The sequence below is a fragment of the Hemibagrus wyckioides genome, linkage group LG19 (assembly GCF_019097595.1).
Source record: "Hemibagrus wyckioides isolate EC202008001 linkage group LG19, SWU_Hwy_1.0, whole genome shotgun sequence".
NCBI lineage: Eukaryota > Metazoa > Chordata > Actinopteri > Siluriformes > Bagridae > Hemibagrus > Hemibagrus wyckioides.
The window spans coordinates 22,941,870-22,959,958 of NC_080728.1; the positions used below are offsets into that span (position 1 = coordinate 22,941,870).

General features: G+C 41.6%; 1 protein-coding gene across 1 annotated transcript in view; it reads right to left on the minus strand.

Moving 5' to 3' along the window:
• Positions 1 to 9,109, minus strand: part of si:dkey-97m3.1 (fatty acyl-CoA reductase 1) — a 32,400-nt gene extending 23,291 nt beyond the window's left edge. Inside the window, exons 1-2 of the mRNA XM_058417196.1 lie at positions 8,850 to 9,109; positions 8,503 to 8,694 (exon numbers count right to left, since the gene is read on the minus strand). The gene's annotated coding sequence lies outside the window, so the exon portion shown is untranslated. The remainder of the gene's footprint in view (positions 1 to 8,502; positions 8,695 to 8,849) is intronic.
• Positions 9,110 to 18,089: the final 8,980 nt, after the last annotated feature.

Below are 18,089 nucleotides of genomic sequence, written 5' to 3' on the forward strand. Positions count from 1 at the left end.
CTGTGGACTTACAGACCTAATGTTTTTAAACTGATATTAAATACTGCATCGCTATCTTATCAGATAAAAGAATCTAACTCATCACATGAGAGAGAGAGAGAGAGAGAGAGAGAGAGAGAGAGAAATTGATGTGTCTGTAGAAGAGAGACAGACTGAAAGAACCTGAATCTAAATGCAGAATAAAGTATGGAGGAAGTGAGCATGTATGCCTTAAGTGAAGAGAGTCAGCAGAGGTGTGTGTGTGTGTGGTGTGTGTGTGTGGTGTGTGTTTTAATCTAATAGCGCTTGTTAAAGATCTAACACACTCTGTGGTTGAAAGTGAAGGTTCTGTGATGAAGAGTATGTTAAAGCCTGAGAGAAACCAGACAGCGTTTTTAATAAGACACACAGAAATAAAGCAATTTTACAGAAATCCAGGTACGGAGTTATCCTGGAGGAACAATTTAGAGGAGATGGAGGGAAAGGAGGAAGAAACCCTGAGAGGAAAGGAGGAAGAAACCCTGAGAGGAAATTGTGCTGGTGATTGATAGGGGGAGCTCTCTAGTAACATTTGTTTTTGGGTCATTTTAGCATGGGTTAGCTTGCAGACTTATGCCAAGTTCACACTGCAGGATTTTCAGAGTGGTCAGATCACTGCTGTGTTCACACTGCACCGCTATCTGTTAGCATTCAGTCTCTGTGTTCACACTGCACCGCTATCTGTTAGCATTCAGTCTCTGTGTTCACACTGCACCGCTATCTGTGTTAGCATTCAGTCTCTGCCCTGTATCTCTGTATCCAGACTCTGTACCGCTGCCCTGTATCTCACTCTCTCATTGGCTGTAGGTCATCGCCGAGGTATTTTTCAGGTCAGAACTCCTTTCTCTCTGCACGATTTTGACTCATTAGCAAATCGGTCAGATCGCGGCTTCGGTAATTCACACAGCGCGATTGTCACTCATGTGCACGACCTCAGATTTGCCTTCGATTTCGGGCATTTGTCGGCAATTTTGTAAAACCTGTCAGTGACTGAAAATCAGGGCTAAAATCCTGCAGAGTGAACTTGGCATTACTGATGTACAGAAAAATAAATATCTATCTATATATAAAATTTTAAGATTATTGTTTGTCCTGGGGGTTGGGGACCCCTGGTCTAACCATCACAATTTGGTCCTTTTGGTCAAACTCACTCAAATCCTTACACTTGTCCATTTTTTCCTGCTTCTAACATCAACTTTGAGGACAAAATGTTCACCTGCTGTCTAATATATCCCACCCACTAACAGGGGCCATGATGAGGAGATCATCAGTCTTATTCACTTCACCGGTCAGTGTTCACAGTGTTATAGCTGATCGGTGTATATTGATTATACTCCATAATGTCTATAATAAAGCCTGTGTATGGGTTGTGGTGTGTCTTGTGCAGCTTGTTAGCATTGAACATAGTTTATCTGTGACTCCTTGTCTTCTAAGCTGATGTGAGATTCTGTTTATTTGTTTGTTTTTTCTGGTCAGAGAAAGGAATCTGTTACTATGAGCTTTATCTGACCATAGTACGTTATTTCCAAGCTGATGTCATTAGAAGCCTGAAGTTAAGAAATGTGTTAGATTTAGTATGTGCATCTCTAAGGGAGGCTGTACTTTCTGCTTGTTCTAACAGCAGTTTAAGGAGCTGAACTGATAACACTGTCTCTATAGAGAGACTCCATGGTGTTTAAACAACAGAACACACAGAGAAAGAAAAACGTCTCCTACTGTGGTATTACTGTACTGTACAATACCTTCATTTTCCGTCTATCAGAGAGAGAGAGAGAGAGAGAGAGACAGTGGATCTGTAACACGATCCATCTCTGAGACATGAACAGACAAGCCCCATCTCTGTCCTTCTTTGGTCACAGGTGTCACAGTTGTTCAGAGCTACACTGCAGTTGTTGATATGACTTACACACTCCATATTCTGGACATATTCCTCATCACCACAGCAACACCACCAAGCATCACTGGCTAACAATCGCTCGTTAAGTTCAGTTTGTTGTATTGTCTGTGATTCAGCTGAACCTTCACATAACTGCAGCTGATTTAATACAAAAAATAAAATCATTACAGAATTAAAGTTAGCTTTTAAACTGAAAGAGAAACCGAGGTCAGAACATGACCACCTGTATTTTAGATATTTCAGCTGCTGTCCCCTGCTTTAGATCATTACAAAATAAAGCTCTTATTATAACAGGAGGAGCAAAAAACTCCAGAAAGTTAGGACTCACTACATTACAGTAACGTACTGCTGCGAACCCCCAAGAGAGCAAGAGAACAGGAATGACGAGAGAGGATTAGCCTGCTTCAGAGGACAACACACACACACAGACACACACACAGACACACACACACACACAGACACAGACACACACACAGACACACACACAGACACACACACAGACACACACACAGACACAGACACACACACAGACACAGACACACACAGACACACACACAGACACAGACACACACACAGACACACACACAGACACACACACAGACACACACACACAGACACACACAGACACACACACACAGACACACACACACAGACACACACAGACACACACACAGACAGATTCCTCTCAGGTCAAAGGCAGCACACATTCCTGTACAGTGACTTGGTAAAGCAACCTACAGCTTTTGAAGGTTGAGGACGTTAGAATGTGAAACTTCTCCATTGTTACTGCAGGCTCTTCAAACTGTTCCTCTTAGAGATGTGCAATTAAAAACAAAAACAAGTCAAACAGGAACCCACAGAACCTGACTTTTTTTTTTAACAAACTTTCTCCAACCCTGACATGGTTACCATGACAATAGGAACACCCACTAACTCTAAGCATACGCGGTTACGAGTAACTGAGTGATCACTGATCTGATTTTTTTTGTAAACCCTTTGGTGACTAGCAGCAGGAACAGCACTGAGGAACAGTCAGGGAGAACCAGAGTCTGTCCTTAGCAGAAGATCCCTACATAAAAATTGAATCATCATCAGTGATCACTCCTAACCACGTACAGTTAGGGTTAGTCAGTATTCCTGTCGTCATGGTATCCAAGCTAGGGGTGGAGAAAGTTTGTTAAAAAAAATAAATAAAGAATCAGATTCTGTGGGTTCCTGTTTGGCTTGTTTTTGTTTTTAAATGTGCGATCTGCCACAGCTACAGACTCTGCACAATGTAAACAACAGCACTTGTACACTGATTTGTACACACACACACAGTACAAGTTGTGCAGTGTGCACTAGGTTAGATCTTCGACAAACATTTAACACGGCCGAATAAACCCCGCCTATGTATGCGTGGAACGTGATGAGGCTCGCACACAGAGCTCTGTTCAATGGAATTTCAGAATGTTCTGGACTCCGCCCACACGAGTTCCTACTGAATGAACCAGAAAAACAAACGTGCAAAGTGTCGCAGAACTGTTTTAGTGAAGAATGATCACATTATTGATTCTGTTACAGAAAACATGGAATAAACACAAAACATTGAGGGTCCGTTAGGAAGAGTAAGAGGTCATAGTCAAGAGTAAGAAGGCAGAGTGTGGTCAGAGAGAAAGAAAGAGAGACAGAGGGAGAGAGAGAGACCGGAGGAAGAGGAAGGAGGGTCCGTTAAGAAGAGAAGTGGTCATAGTCAAGAGTAAGAGGGCAGAGTGTGGTCAGAGACAGAGAGACTGAAGAAGGACGAAGGAGGAACCTGTGTGTGGATGGAGACCACACAGAGTCCAGCAGTTTATTCACGGTTGTTCAGCATCACTTCTGCACAGTAAGGATGGAACTGAACCAGAACACGGTATTTGGAATGAACTGCTGATTAAAAGAGAAACAGAACTAACTAAAGTCGTTAAAACTGTGACAATCAGGTACCACTTATGGACTGATGGAGCTGAGGCTGAGGAACTATCCGCTTCACACACTTCTAACTTTAATACAGAAACAGGAATAACGTTACACCCTGGGAACACCCACACACACAGATGTGGACAGCTGTGTTATTAAATCAACTCAATATTAAAATGTTTATGGTGAATGTAGGATGTTCTCTGCACTCCACCTAAGGCTTAATACTCATTAGCAAGCAGGTCATGCTGCTGCTATCTGCTAATAAGGATTATATTCAGTGTGAAGATCAGGTTAAAGAGGTATCTCCTATTACAGCTTGTTCACACACCCTGAATGGTTCAAGTGTCCTCGTAAACAGAGAGATAAAAACACACAAACACAAACAAATGAAGAAGCTCGAGTAGCCAAGAGTCAGTGACTTTCTTTTTAAGACATAAGAGTGTAGTGGTTTATTTATTTAATATTAACTATAGGGACTTAAGTGGTTAAAGCATTAGGCTTTTGATCAGAAGGTTGCGAGTTCAAATCCCAGGTCCACCAAGCTGCCGCTGCTGGGCCCCTGAGCAAGGCCCTTAATCCACAGTTGTATAAAAATGAGATAAATTGTAAGTGGCTCTGCATAAGAGCGCCTGCTAAATGCTGTAAAATTAAATCTTTTAGTAGCTGTGTGTAAAAGTTTTCATGGACAAACCTAACCTCAACATTCATCATCAACACACCACATTTCTCATCAGTGTCCCTCTGAACAATTTACAGATAAATACGTTCTTACACAGAACTAAGTACTCAAATACGTCCTGAGCACACAAACCATCGTCCGGACACTAAGATTGAAATCGTCGGTCAGTCACGGTGTCAGAGCTCGTGCATGTGGAAGTGTGTTAAAATGGAAGTTCATAGGAAGTACTCCTATGACACACTACACTGTCAATTTTTGGGACGTCTGTCTTTACCTGCACATGAATGTAATATGGAGTTGTCCCGCCCTTTGCAGCTAGAACAGCTTCAGCTCTTCTGGGAAGGCTTTCCACAAGGTTTAGGAGTGTGTTTATGGGAATTTTTGACCGTTCTTCTAGAAGTGCATTTGTGAGGTCAGGCACTGATGTTGTACGAGAAGTTCTGGCTCACAGTCTCCACACTAATTCATCCCAAAGGTGTTCTATGGGGTTGAGGTCAGGACTCTGTGCAGGACAGTCAAGTTCCTCCACACCAAACTCACTCATCCATGTCTTTATGGACCTTGCTTTGGTCACTGGTGTTCAGTCATGTTGGAACAGGAAGGGGTCATCCCCAAACTGTTCCCACAAAGAGCATGAAATTGTCCAAAATGTCTTGGTATGAAGCTGAAGCATTAAGAGTTCCTTTCACTGGAGCTAAGGGGTGGAGCCCAACCCCTGAACTCAATGATCTGGAGGGGTGTCCCAAAACTTTTGGCAATATAGTGTAGGCGAGTGCTGACTGATAATGAGTGGGATCAGAGCCAGAGCAAATCATTATGAAATTCGAGGAAAATCCCTATAAAACTATCCAAAAAACCCTTGCCACAAGCGTGTATAAAGATCCAATTAAATACAAATACCACAGACTTATAATTCATCATTTTTTATTAATTCCTGAAAGACACCAGCAACCTTCTAGACTTTCAGATCTCAGTTCACTTTACTGACCCAAACAAAAACAAAGCTTTAAAATTTTCACTGTTGAAATGAGAAGGTATAAATGCTTAAATGCTCTGTGGTTCATTTCCTGATGTTTTTCCTGTAGCAAGTGTCTGAATGTCAAACAGCAAGCTTTAAAAGTAGAATAATCTGAACTTGCAGAAAAAACGTCGCTCTGATAAGAAGAGGCAAGTACAGCAAACAAAAAAGCTGTGTGTGTGTATGGCTACACTGTTGTTCAGGCAGCCACGCCTTAAAGAAACAGGATGTGGTTTCATTCACACACTTCCCACCGCCGTGTGCGTTACACTTGTTCCATCTTCCCTACACTGTCAGATTCACTTATCATCGATTCTGAAACCCTGTTACTGCTGTATAACACTGACCAGCTGTACGCCAAACTGAGGTTTAAGATCAAGTGTCAGTTTCCTGATCACGACCAGAGAGAGGGAGCTGTTCCAGCTGTTCCATCATCAGTCTTCACTCAAACATTTACTTTAATAACTTCACCACCACCATCCATCTCTCTCTGTACAACTGTCCAGCGATCAGATTCCCAGTAAAAATCAGCACACTGCACTGTGTAGGTGTCGTACACGTCCGTCAGTCATCAATCAGAGATACGAGACGTCTCAGAGGGAGCGGCTGCCTCACAAAAAAAAAAGCTGCAGGTTGTTCTGCACTTCATCTTTGAGCTCTAAGCCCCGCTAACACATATGGCAGGTATTTTTAGGGCACTAGCACAAGAGTAAAGGGTGCAATGGGAATAAAGTGTGATTCAGCCTAATTAGCTAATGATATAAATAGTGTCTGATCTTAGACACGTTTTTGTCTCTGTCCCTGAGGAGATGCAACGTGATGAAGAAACGTCTGAAGTTACAAAGCCAACGTAGGGCATGTGAAAGGGAGGACATTTTATACTACTCATTAACATGGGTTAGTCGGGTGGACAGGCGCGTGCTCAGCGGTGCAGTCGGGTGGACAGGCGCGTGCTCAGCGGTGCAGTCGGGTGGACAGGCGCGTGCTCAGCGGTGCAGTCGGGTGGACAGGCGCGTGCTCAGCGGTGCAGCCGGGTGGACAGGCGCGTGTTCAGAGGTGCAGCCGGGTGGACAGGCGCGTGTTCAGAGGTGCAGCCGGGTGGACAGGCGCGTGTTCAGAGGTGCAGCCGGGTGGACAGGCGCGTGTTCAGTGGTGCAGCCGAGTGGACAGGCACGTGTTCAGTGGTGCAGCCGAGTGGACAGGCACGTGTTCAGTGGTGCAGTCGGAGGAAGTGTGTGGGCATGTGGGCGTGGCCTCACCATGTACACATTCATCAAACCAAGCACTCCACATGGACTACACACACACCCCAGTGTAACACACAATGACTGTTCTGTGTGTGTTGTAATAAAATGTGTGACAAACACAGTACAGTGCACGACAGGAAGTGGCATCAAGAAGCTTTACACTGTCCTCGCTCTAACATGGACTTACATTGGAGACACTACTGTAAGATGAACTATGCTTCACCTGCTCCTGTCTGTCTGACACTCACGCACACACACAAGCAAAGAGAATGCAGTATATATAGACAGACAGTGTGACAGACAGACAGAGAGACAGTGAGATAGACAGAGAAACAGTGTGACAGAGAGACAGTGTGACAGAGAGACAGACAGCGTGATAGACAGACAGTGTGACAGATGGACAGAGACAGTGAGATAGACAGACAGACAGACAGACAAAACAAATCACAATGGGAGATGAACAGGATACTGACACTAAGTGAGTAGATGAACTGCTGATTAGTGGTGAAGACACTGGATTACTGATGGGAAGGTTGTGAGTTTAAATCCCAGCTCCACCAAGCTGCCCTGATGGGCCCCTGAGTAAGGCCCTTAACTCTCAATTACTCAGTTGTATAAAATGAGAAAATGTAAGTCACTCTGGATAAGGACGTGTGTAAAATACCACAAATGTAAATAGAACTATAAATGAACAGATCAACAGGTAGAATGACAGACAAAAACCATCAAACCAACAGACAGACAGATTTAGAGACAGACTAAGACCCTAACCCTTTGGCTTTACAGACACAGTGAAACAATAGTGGTCAGTGTGACCTTCGAGTTGAGTCCAGTGTTCAGGTCAGAGGTGAAGTGTAGGGAAGTGTTTCAATCATCTTCACATCTTCATTCTTCTGTAATATAGTGTGTGTGTGTGTGTGTGTGTGTGTGTGTGTACAGTACTCTTACACACTTAACTAACCACACTACGGAATAAAGTCTTTATTTATTGCTCTAATAACACATCACAACTGCCCCGAGCCTCACACACTTCCGCACTACAGAGTAAAGCGTTACACCCACAGAATACAGGAAAGTGTGTGTGCGCGTGCGTGTGCGTTACGCCCTGCATTCCGCGATTAAAACTCGCACGAGGATTTCATTTCACGCGCTGCCGTTCTCCGGGCTTATCCAGCGAACATTACATCACGTTTTCTTTTCTCTTTCTCCTCATTGACGTGTTCCGGTACCGTTTCCGCACACGGCCTGCTTTTCAGACCTTTCCCCCTTCATTCCTGAGTGAATTTAAGGTGATAAACTAAAATAAAACCCTGTCAGTCAGTCCGCGTGAGGCGAGGGGAGAAAACCCCTAACCCGGTATGTTCGAGTTAGCTACATTAGCTCAGCAGCTAGCCTCAGAATGTACCAAGATTTCACATCCTTTGCGCTATTAAACCCAACATGACCGACCTAAAAGGCTAACACCAGGAATCTCTTCGTTTACGTTTATGTGTTTTTAAAGTTTAACTCGAAAGCTAAAACAGTGAAGAGGATTACCTCAGAGGCTAACACTGACACAGCCGGCATGTTGAGGGAGGAGGATGCTTCAGCAGCGGCAGCGTCTTTCATCATTTTACCTCAGATTTCCACATAAAATCTAACTTCTCCACACAAATCAGCTCTGAATAGTAAACACTCTTAAATAAATGTGTTAGAGCCATACCTTGAGCATGAATTTGTCCGGGGATTTTGTGGTGTGTGTGAGGCGACGTTTCCGTCCCTGAGTCTGTTCCGGAATTAAACCGCCTCAGAATCTCTCTCTCGCGCGCGCGCCCAATCACTCACATGCGCGCGCACGGCCCCAGCGTCACGCGCGCATTAAAATATGAGGAAGAGCCGATGTGTGGAACATCACCTCAGAATGAAAAACAAAAACAGGCGGCAAATGTTTTAATGCTGAAATGTTTTAACAGCTGTCTCAGTGGACGGTTCATGTAAAGCAGCAATGCAAATATTGTCCTAAATTAGCATTAAGGCTGAAAACATGGCACACGGGCTAAATAAATTTACCTCAGGAGCAGGAGGTCTGATCCTCTGAAGGAATCATCACACCAACACTCCCTGTGTTATAATGACATCGTTTTGTACTGAAGATTATTATCTGTCCCATAGTTTAATGACCGCAGCATTAGGACATCATTGTCCTGAATTACGTCACATTTTTCTGGATAACATTATGACCACCTGACTAATATTGTGCTGGTCCCCCTCCTTTTGCTGCCAAATCAGCCCTGACCCGTCGAGGCACGGACTCCACTAGATCCCTGAAGGTGTGCTGTGGGATCTGGCACCAAGATGTTAGCAGCAGATCCTTTAAGTCGCGCAAGTTGTGAGGTGGAGCCTCCATGGATCAGACTTGTTTGTCCAGAACATCACACAGATACTGGATTGGACTGAGATCTGGGGAATTTGGAGGCGGTCACCTCCTAAAACTGGTTGTTGTGGTCATCAAACCATTCCTGAACCATTTCTGATTTGTGTCACCGTGCATTATCCTGCTGAAAAAGACCATGTCAGGAAATACCATTTCCATGCGTACATTACATACGTAACAAATCGTCCTGCACTGTGTATTCTGACCCCTTTCTATCAGAACCAGCATTAACTTCTTCAGCAGTTTGAGCAACAGTAGCTGGTCTGTTGGATCGGATCACACGGGCCAGCCTTCTCTCCCCACGAGCATCAATGAGCCTCGACCGCCCATGACCCTGTCTCCGGTTCACCACTGTTCCTTCCTTGGACCCCTTTTGATAGATACTGACCACTGCAGACCGGGAACACCCCACAAGAGCTGCAGTTTTGGAGATGCTCTGATCCAGTGGTCTAACCATCACAATTTGGTCCTTTTGGTCAAACTCGCTCAAATCCTTACGCTTGTCCATTTTTCCTGCTTCTAACATCAACTTTGAGGACAAAATGTTCACTTGATGCCTAATATATCCCACCCACTAACAGGTGCCATGATGATACTCAGTCTTATTCACTTCACTGGTCAGTGTTCACAGTGTTGGTGTGAGTACTGACCAGTGTAGTTAACCAGTGTATTGCCGCTGTGCTGATTTGATGTCTTTAAAAATGATCAAAGGGTTTATTTTTTTCTGATATCGATTGCACAAATGACTAATAACACACTTTTAACATTAAATCCACCTACACTACACTGTGTATTATTGTATATTGTATAATTGTCCTCCTAGAACAGCTCTGACTTTTTGAGGCATGGACTGTGGAAGGTGTGCTGTGGTAAAAGAAAACATCAGACCAGGCTATTGCTCTACAGTCCAGTTCTGGTGCTCAAATATCCATTATAGGAGCTTTGGGTGGTGTCCAGGAGTCAGCATGGTCAGTCTTGATATCCGCCTGGATATCACAATTTAACACTTTTCACAGTCACTAAGATCCTTACGATTGTCTATTTTTCCAGCTAGATAATACCTTATACCTAATGACCGTATATTGTTATAAATTACAGTATCTGCTGAATAAGGATATGAAACGGACTACTTTAAGGCTGCTGTAGTTAATTATCTATGCTGTCTTAAGGCTGTGCAGTAATCTACATTATGACCATGAAATGGTCAGGTACTGGTCATCATCTGAGTCAGAATAGATGAACCATTTTCAGCTTTTTTAATACATCACTGTAATTGTTCTGTGCACTGAGCCTGTAAGAGATTATATTTAATCGTTTGTGTTTATCACAGTAATAAAGTAAATAATTTAAAGACAATAGTTCATTGTATATTGATCAACAGTTTAATTTACTAAACTAGATAGATAGATCTATCTAAGACACTTTATTGATCCCATGAGGGAAATTCTTTCTACATGTAATGAATTGTTACCAGTATATATGATTTTTATTTCAAATAACACAAAAATAATATTAATTTAAAAAATTGTTCCATTTGAAACACTCTCGAGTTAAACTGAGACATACAACTTGGAAAAATGAGGAAGTGACTGAGCAACAAACAGTGGAGACCATTACTACAGTCACATGAAACCTCAGTGCAATATAACAATAAACATGGGGCTGTGTTTAACGAGGTGAAGAGAAACGCACCAGTGTGACCAGTTTGGAGAGTGTGTGGTTAGAAACACACACAGTGAGGGTGGAGGGAACAATTGGAACTTTCAGGTGGACTTTTTCTTTTGACTTGGATAAAAGTAAACACACGGTTAAGCTGACCGCAAGTCAGGAATACACTGTTGCTAGGCAACTGCAAAGTGTAAATGGAAACCTGACTTAATGGTGATTTTCCTAAGTGGCTAGCACATAATGCTAATTTATACTGATAAAGGCATGATAATCAAGGCACATGATTCTTAAGTGTTACAGGAAAAGTGTTACTATCATCAATCAATTGCGTTCTCTGGGAGTTTGTCTAACGGAAATATTAGCATTCCTCCTGATTTCACACACAGTTACAAAACTCAGCAGTGAGATATGTGACTCTTATCGGTGTTTGTCGCTCAGAACGGCACGACCTTAAACTTTTAATCCAAATACAGACACAGAAGCTAATAACCTTATCGCCGAGATTAAGATTTTAAGGTTGCACTAGATTTTGAAGGACAAACTGTGTGTTTGAGTACAGACACTACTCTTAAGCCGCATTTCAGAAGTTTGTCATGGTTCATAGAGGAACACTGTGTTTATGTGCACTATATTGAGTATAGGGAATATGAAGAAACAGGAAGTGTGATTCAATCTCGAATGTAGGTTCCCTTTCCCCAAATAAGCTATGGGATGTTTGTGAGAGTATTTAGACATGCATTATAAACTGGAAGCTTTTATTACTTGGTAGAGAACATAAAGGGGTAAATAGTACATTGTGGATATGCGATTCAGTTTAACCATTAAACAAACAATATAAATCCCAAGTAAATGGATCTATTTTAACCTCGGGATAGTAAACAGAAAGAACCGAACTATAGCCAGAAGACCTGCAGCTGTGTGTGTGTGTGTAAGTATAATTAGAAATGACTGCAACGCAAGATTGAGTAAGCATGATGCTAACGCTAAAACACACACGCCCTGAATTATGTAAAGGGCAGAGTAAAGTTGTTCTACATTCAGATACTTACACCCACAACCTATAGCTTAAAAATAACTCTGCTAATCATCTCAATTATGTTTTTTAAAGTGGAATAGTCTGAAAGGAGAACATTCCTGATCTTTCTCGACCAACGTTTAGACCATCTGATGTGCTCATGTAAATCATCTGTTAAATTAGTAAAAGACTGTTGCAAATAATCTGCTGGAACTTCCTCTGTGGTTTGTCCTTGTTTGGAGATCTTACAGCAGCAGGTTGACTAAACAAATGACTGCTGCAAAAAAAAAAATAAAATCGTGTCATCACATGTTAATAAAGCAAGCTTGTTCTCCCAGAGAGGTTTAGAAGGAAACAGAGTCCCAGTGTACCGAGGTAGATTTGTGTAGCTTATTAGCCTAACATCAGAACACACAACTGTCCTGTAACATTCAATTACAAGTTAATATTTAACACAAACACCAAGTATTTCATTTCCCTTAGCAATTTTCTAATTAAAGAATGAAGTTTTAAATATTGTTGTAAAAAGCCAGAAGAAATAAGTTCCATGAAAGGGTGTAGATGGTCTGTAACAATGCTTAGGTAGGTGGTACGCGTCAAAGGAACATCCACACCGATGCAGGACCCAAGGGTTTTCCAGCAGAACACTGACCAAAGCAGGACACTGCCTCTGCCACCTCACCTTCTTCCCATAGTGCATCCTGGTGCCATGTGTTCCCCAGGTAAGAGACGCACACGCACCCGGCCATCCACGTGATAGAAGCAGGAAAAATGAGTTTGATAAATCACGTTTTCTTTTACAACATCAACTTTGAGGACAAAATGTTCACTTTCTGCATAATATATCCCACCCACTAACAGGTGCCATGAGATGATCAATCTTATTCACTTCACCCGGCACTGCTCACGATGTTATACCTGATCGGTGTATTTCATGGAATGAGTCTTTAGTATTAGTGCTTTGTAATCAGAGGTAAATCTACAACTTGGTTTTATGAAAACTTCAGGACAGGGGAATTTATGACAGAGTTCTAAGGGAACAAATGTAACTAACCAACTAAGCCCAATTCACATTAAATGTACATGGATTATGTACTACACATGAGAACTCACCCTGCTGTGGATCTTCCAATAAGAGAAATGTCTTTTATTGTTTTTATGCCTTTGAGACAGGACTTTATTCAGTAGGATGCTGGGTCTGTCCCGTCTGAGGCAGCATTAGGGCAGTAAAATTTCCTTTATTGTAAAGAAACAAAAGTATGGACATTTTAATTAACACTGCGGACAGTTGTCATACCATCCTTACTTCTCACACTTGTTTCACTACATATTAACACAACCCTGTTCTACTAATGAGAGTTAAATATAATAAACTGTCGAGCCTTTTTCCACTGCTGAAAGATATGAAAATAATATGAAAATCCCAGCACTGTAATATAGGACTTGGGCTAAAAATATATTCCAGCCTCTAATGCTGCAAGCCATTCAGACTCTGATGTACAATGACGCAGAAGGAAATTACAATAGAACAGGATCTACATATTTATGTAAAAAAGAAAAAAAAAAACAACCTTGTAGTTAATTTCTACACCACAGCAAAAACCTGTTATTGTCCACAAGGTTATTATAATTAAATCTAATCAGTTCAAAATAAAAAACACTCCATATTCATACCACTTGTAACAAATAAACAATGCTAATAAACAATGTTAACATTGTACATTATATCAGATCACTTTGCAGCATTCTGGCACAGTGTAGAAAGTATTGGCACCCCACACCATCAATGGGCTCACTACTGTGAAGATGAGGCTGGAGTGGTGATTTCTTCTCAGCAGAGAAACGGACCTGGTGTGATTTCTGTACCACTTGTCCGAAGCTTGATATTCAAGTTACTTGAACTTTTATTCCTGTCTTTCCCTGACATACCCGACTGCCACTATCTCCCCAAATACTTTGGAAAAGTGAAAGACTCGGATCTGTGGTAAACTAGGTGATTAGCAGTAGCCCTTATTCGTCACATATACATCACCACACAGTGAAATTCTTCCTTCACTTATCCCATCCTTGGAGGGTTGGGGTCAGAGCACAGGGTCAGCTATGATGCAGCACCCAGAGCCTTGACTACTTGAGCTACCACCACCTACAACTTGACCTCTTATCAGAACGAGTTTGAATTTTGAGAATGCCACAGACTCAATAGGCCAGAAATCAATAGAGTATAACTGACCTCTTACCTCATCAGCAGTGAAGGTTCTGCAGGAATTTTTTTTTAAATTTATTTATTTATTTTTTTTTATAACAGACAAGCAAGCTCCATGAAGACATGGTGTGGGGGTGAAGGTTGGAGAAAGTGTTAGAACTGGAATGTCCTGCCCAGAGCCTTGACTCTGACTCAACCCCACTGAACATCTCTGAGATAAACTGGGACTAGAATCTCCACATCATCCCATTTCAATAATGCTCTTGTAGCTGAATCCCCACAGCCACAATTTAACTTCTAGTGAAAACCCTTCCAGAAGTGTGGAGTCCATTATAACAGCCAAGGGAATCAATCTTAAATGAGATGTTCAGTAAGCATATATGGGTGTGATCGTCAGGTTTTGATGTATTTAGGGCAATATAATGTACCTACTCTATAAGAATAAAAATTCTAACACACTATTGTGTTACATAAAGCTTTGAGCAGAGTTGTGTCTGTATGCTCAGAGAGACAGGGATAATGGTGTTTGATGTGCAGAAGATGAATGATTATAATGGAAGAGGAAGGGATAGTGATATTGTGTGGTAGTAGGGATGAAATGATGTGCACATTATAAGAAACTACAGAATGAGTTGCTCCATCATACTGCAGGAACAGTTACAAAATACAGAAGTGACACCAACCACACACTGGTTATGACCTTTAACCACATGGTGAAGTAGCATCAAAGCAATCCTGAGGTCATGTTACTTAAGTTTTTACACTGATGCACAGTATGCATTGTTCAGGCTCTTGGTTTCATCTCTACACCAGCTTAGTTTTCTTCTTGACCTTATGACCCATATGTATTGTTAAGCAGCCAATGAACAATTAATTATTAAAAGGTCACGCATGTAGCAAAGCAGACTGTAGGTCTGGGTCTTCTAAATGTGGGTTTATAGATTCAAAGCAGAATCACATTTACATTTTACATTTCTGGCATTTGGCAGACGCTCTTATCCAGAGCGACATACAAAAGTGTTAAGTCACTATCATTGAAAACATTAACACTGGTTCAGTAGATTACAGACTTAGGATACCATTCGCTTAAAATTGGATTTTTTTTTTTTAAACCACATAATACATAAACAGGAAAAGATAAGAGCTAGTTTAAGTGCCTCAGGAAAAGGTCGGTCTTAAGATGTCGTTTGAAGACAGTCAGAGACTCTGCTGTACGGACATCTAGGGGAAGTTCATTCCACCACCTCGGTGCCAGAACAGAGAAGAGTCTAGATGAATACCTACCTTTTACCCTGAGAGATGGTGGGACCAGTCGGGCAGTGCTAGTGGACCTGAGGGAGTGAGGTGCAGTGTGAGGAGTAATAAGGTCTTTGAGGTAAGATGGTGCTGGTCCATTCTTGGCTTTGTAGGCAAGCATCAGTGTTTTGAATCTGATGCGTGGAGCTACCAGAAGCCAGTGGAGGGAACGCAGCAGTGGGGTGGTGTGGGAGAACTTAGGCAGGTTGAAGACAAGTCACACAGCTGCATTTTGGATCATTTGCAGTGGATGAATTACATTCAGAGGAAGACCTGCCAGAAAAGAGTTGCAGTAGTCCAGTCTCGAAATAACCAGAGACTGAACAAGTACTTGAGTAGCCTGTGTGGATAGGAAGGGGAGATCATTGAGTTGTCCAGAGATAATGCAAGATCCTTGTCTGGGGATGAATCACCTGGGATGACCAACAGTTCAGTTTTGCTGGGATTGAGTTTCAGCTGATGAGCGGTCATCCAAGATGAAATGTCCGCCAGACACGCTGAGATCCTAGCAGAAGCTGTGGTATCTGAGGGAGGGAAGGAGAAGATAAGTTGGGTATCATCAGCATAGCAGTGGTATGAAAAGCTGTGTGAGGATATCACTTTGCCAAGAGTGTGAGTGTAGAGGGAGAAAAGGAGAGGACCAAGTACTGAGCCTTGTGGGACACCAGTAGAGCGTCTGCGTGGGGCAGATGTCAATCCCTTCCATGTTACCTGATATGAGCGACCATCCAGGTAGGAAGCAAACCATTCCCATGCTGTTCCACAAATACCAAGACTCCTGAGGGTGGACAAGAGAGTCTTGTGGTTAATTGTGTCAAATGCTGCAGAAACGTGGAGGAGGATGAGGACCGATGAAGCTTGGCTGATCTAGCAGCATGTAGTTTCTCAGTGACCGCCAAAAGGGCAGTCTCTGTAGAATGTGCTGCTTTGAAGCCAGACTGGTTGGGATCATGGAGGTTATTCTGCAAGAGATAGTCAGACAGCTGATTATAAACAATTCATTCGAGAATTTTTGAAAGAAAGGAGAGGAGCGATACTGGTCTGTAATTATTGATGTCAGAGGGATCCAAAGCAGGTTTCTTTAGTATAGGGATAACCCTTGCTTGCTTAAAGACAGTTGGTACCTGTCCTGATGTAATGGATCCATTGATGACTGTGGTGATGAAGGGCAGGAGGTCAGGTGAGATGGTCTGGAGCATAGTGGAAGGGATTGGATCCAGTGGGCAGGTGGTGGGATTGGAGGAGTGGATGATCACATCATCCACTAGGAATTTATTCACATTACCTGTGCCAACTGGTTGCTGTACAATACATTTATGCTAATCCAACATTAGCAAACAAAATATTAGCATACACTTAGCCTGGCTAAAAGAAGGGAGCTTGAACTAAGGATGTTGTTGGTCACTAAACAATAATATTGTAGTAATAATGTAGTCATGTAATAATGCTGTGGGGATGTTGTAGCTCAGTGATTCAGATTTTGGCCTAGAGATTGTTGTGAGTTCAAACCCCAGGATCTGAGGATCAATGCTCAAATGTATAAAATGAGATGAAGTCTGTTAAATGTAACAGTGAATGATACATCCTGTAAACAAAGCTGACTGAGTACAAAATGCATAACTACTTTAAAATACTTATATAAATTAAGATTTGATGGCATTTTTTAACCTCTGGGATGCTCAATGCCACATTTGTTTTAGAACTTTCAGATTGTGGTGATAAAATGAAAAAGTGAAAGGTGGGGGTTTATTTGTTTCTATTTTACATATTCATTAGTACACTTGATTTATAATTGGGATATATTGGTTATTACTTATAATTTATGAGTTATTTACCTACAAACCTTTTGCAGGTAACGAACAAATTGTTAAAATGTTGTTGTTCCAAATTAAATATCTAAACAATCCTTGTTACAGCAACCAAAGAACATTCTGGTTTATTAAAAGCATGAGTGTTGGCCGTCTTGAATAATAACTGACGAGCGGTGAAATGACCGCATTAATGTGTTCAATGCTGCCCTCAGTTGGCCAGAGAGAAACATGGCGCTGCACTACTGCTCCACCAGCAGAAAGGTTTTTAATGAGATCTGGATATTTTAACATTACGATCTCAGAAAACACAATTAATGTAAAAAAGACGTTACACAACCCTGACTTCTTAATTTACATACCGCAACTTAACACTGGCTAATCAATAATTAATAAAAACTAAAAGTTACTGCAGTAATATAGAAGGCTATTAGATATAAATGATTCATGAAGTGTATGGAGTATCACGACTCCCTTTACATTAAAGAGGCTTGTAAAGATACAATTACATTACAGCCCACATCACTTCATGAATCACCACATCAGCTCATCATAAGCTGGATAAATAAAATCTGTACTCAGGCACACATTCCTGCTGTTTTCAGCTGAATGTACATGACATTAGATCGACCACAAACACCAATTTTATTCAAAATAAATCAGTTTTTGTAAACAACTGACAGTGGTTTTGTTATTTCCATGTTGTGTAAAGAAAGTGCATTTTAAAGTACAGCTTTATCACAGTTAAAATCAGCGGCACAAAATACATAAATGAACAAAAAAAATCTCTTACTACACATTTAATTATTCAGAATGTTTAGGTTTAACAAAAGTAAAAAGTATGATTTGTATGTAATATATAAATAAAACAAAATACTGTAAAATT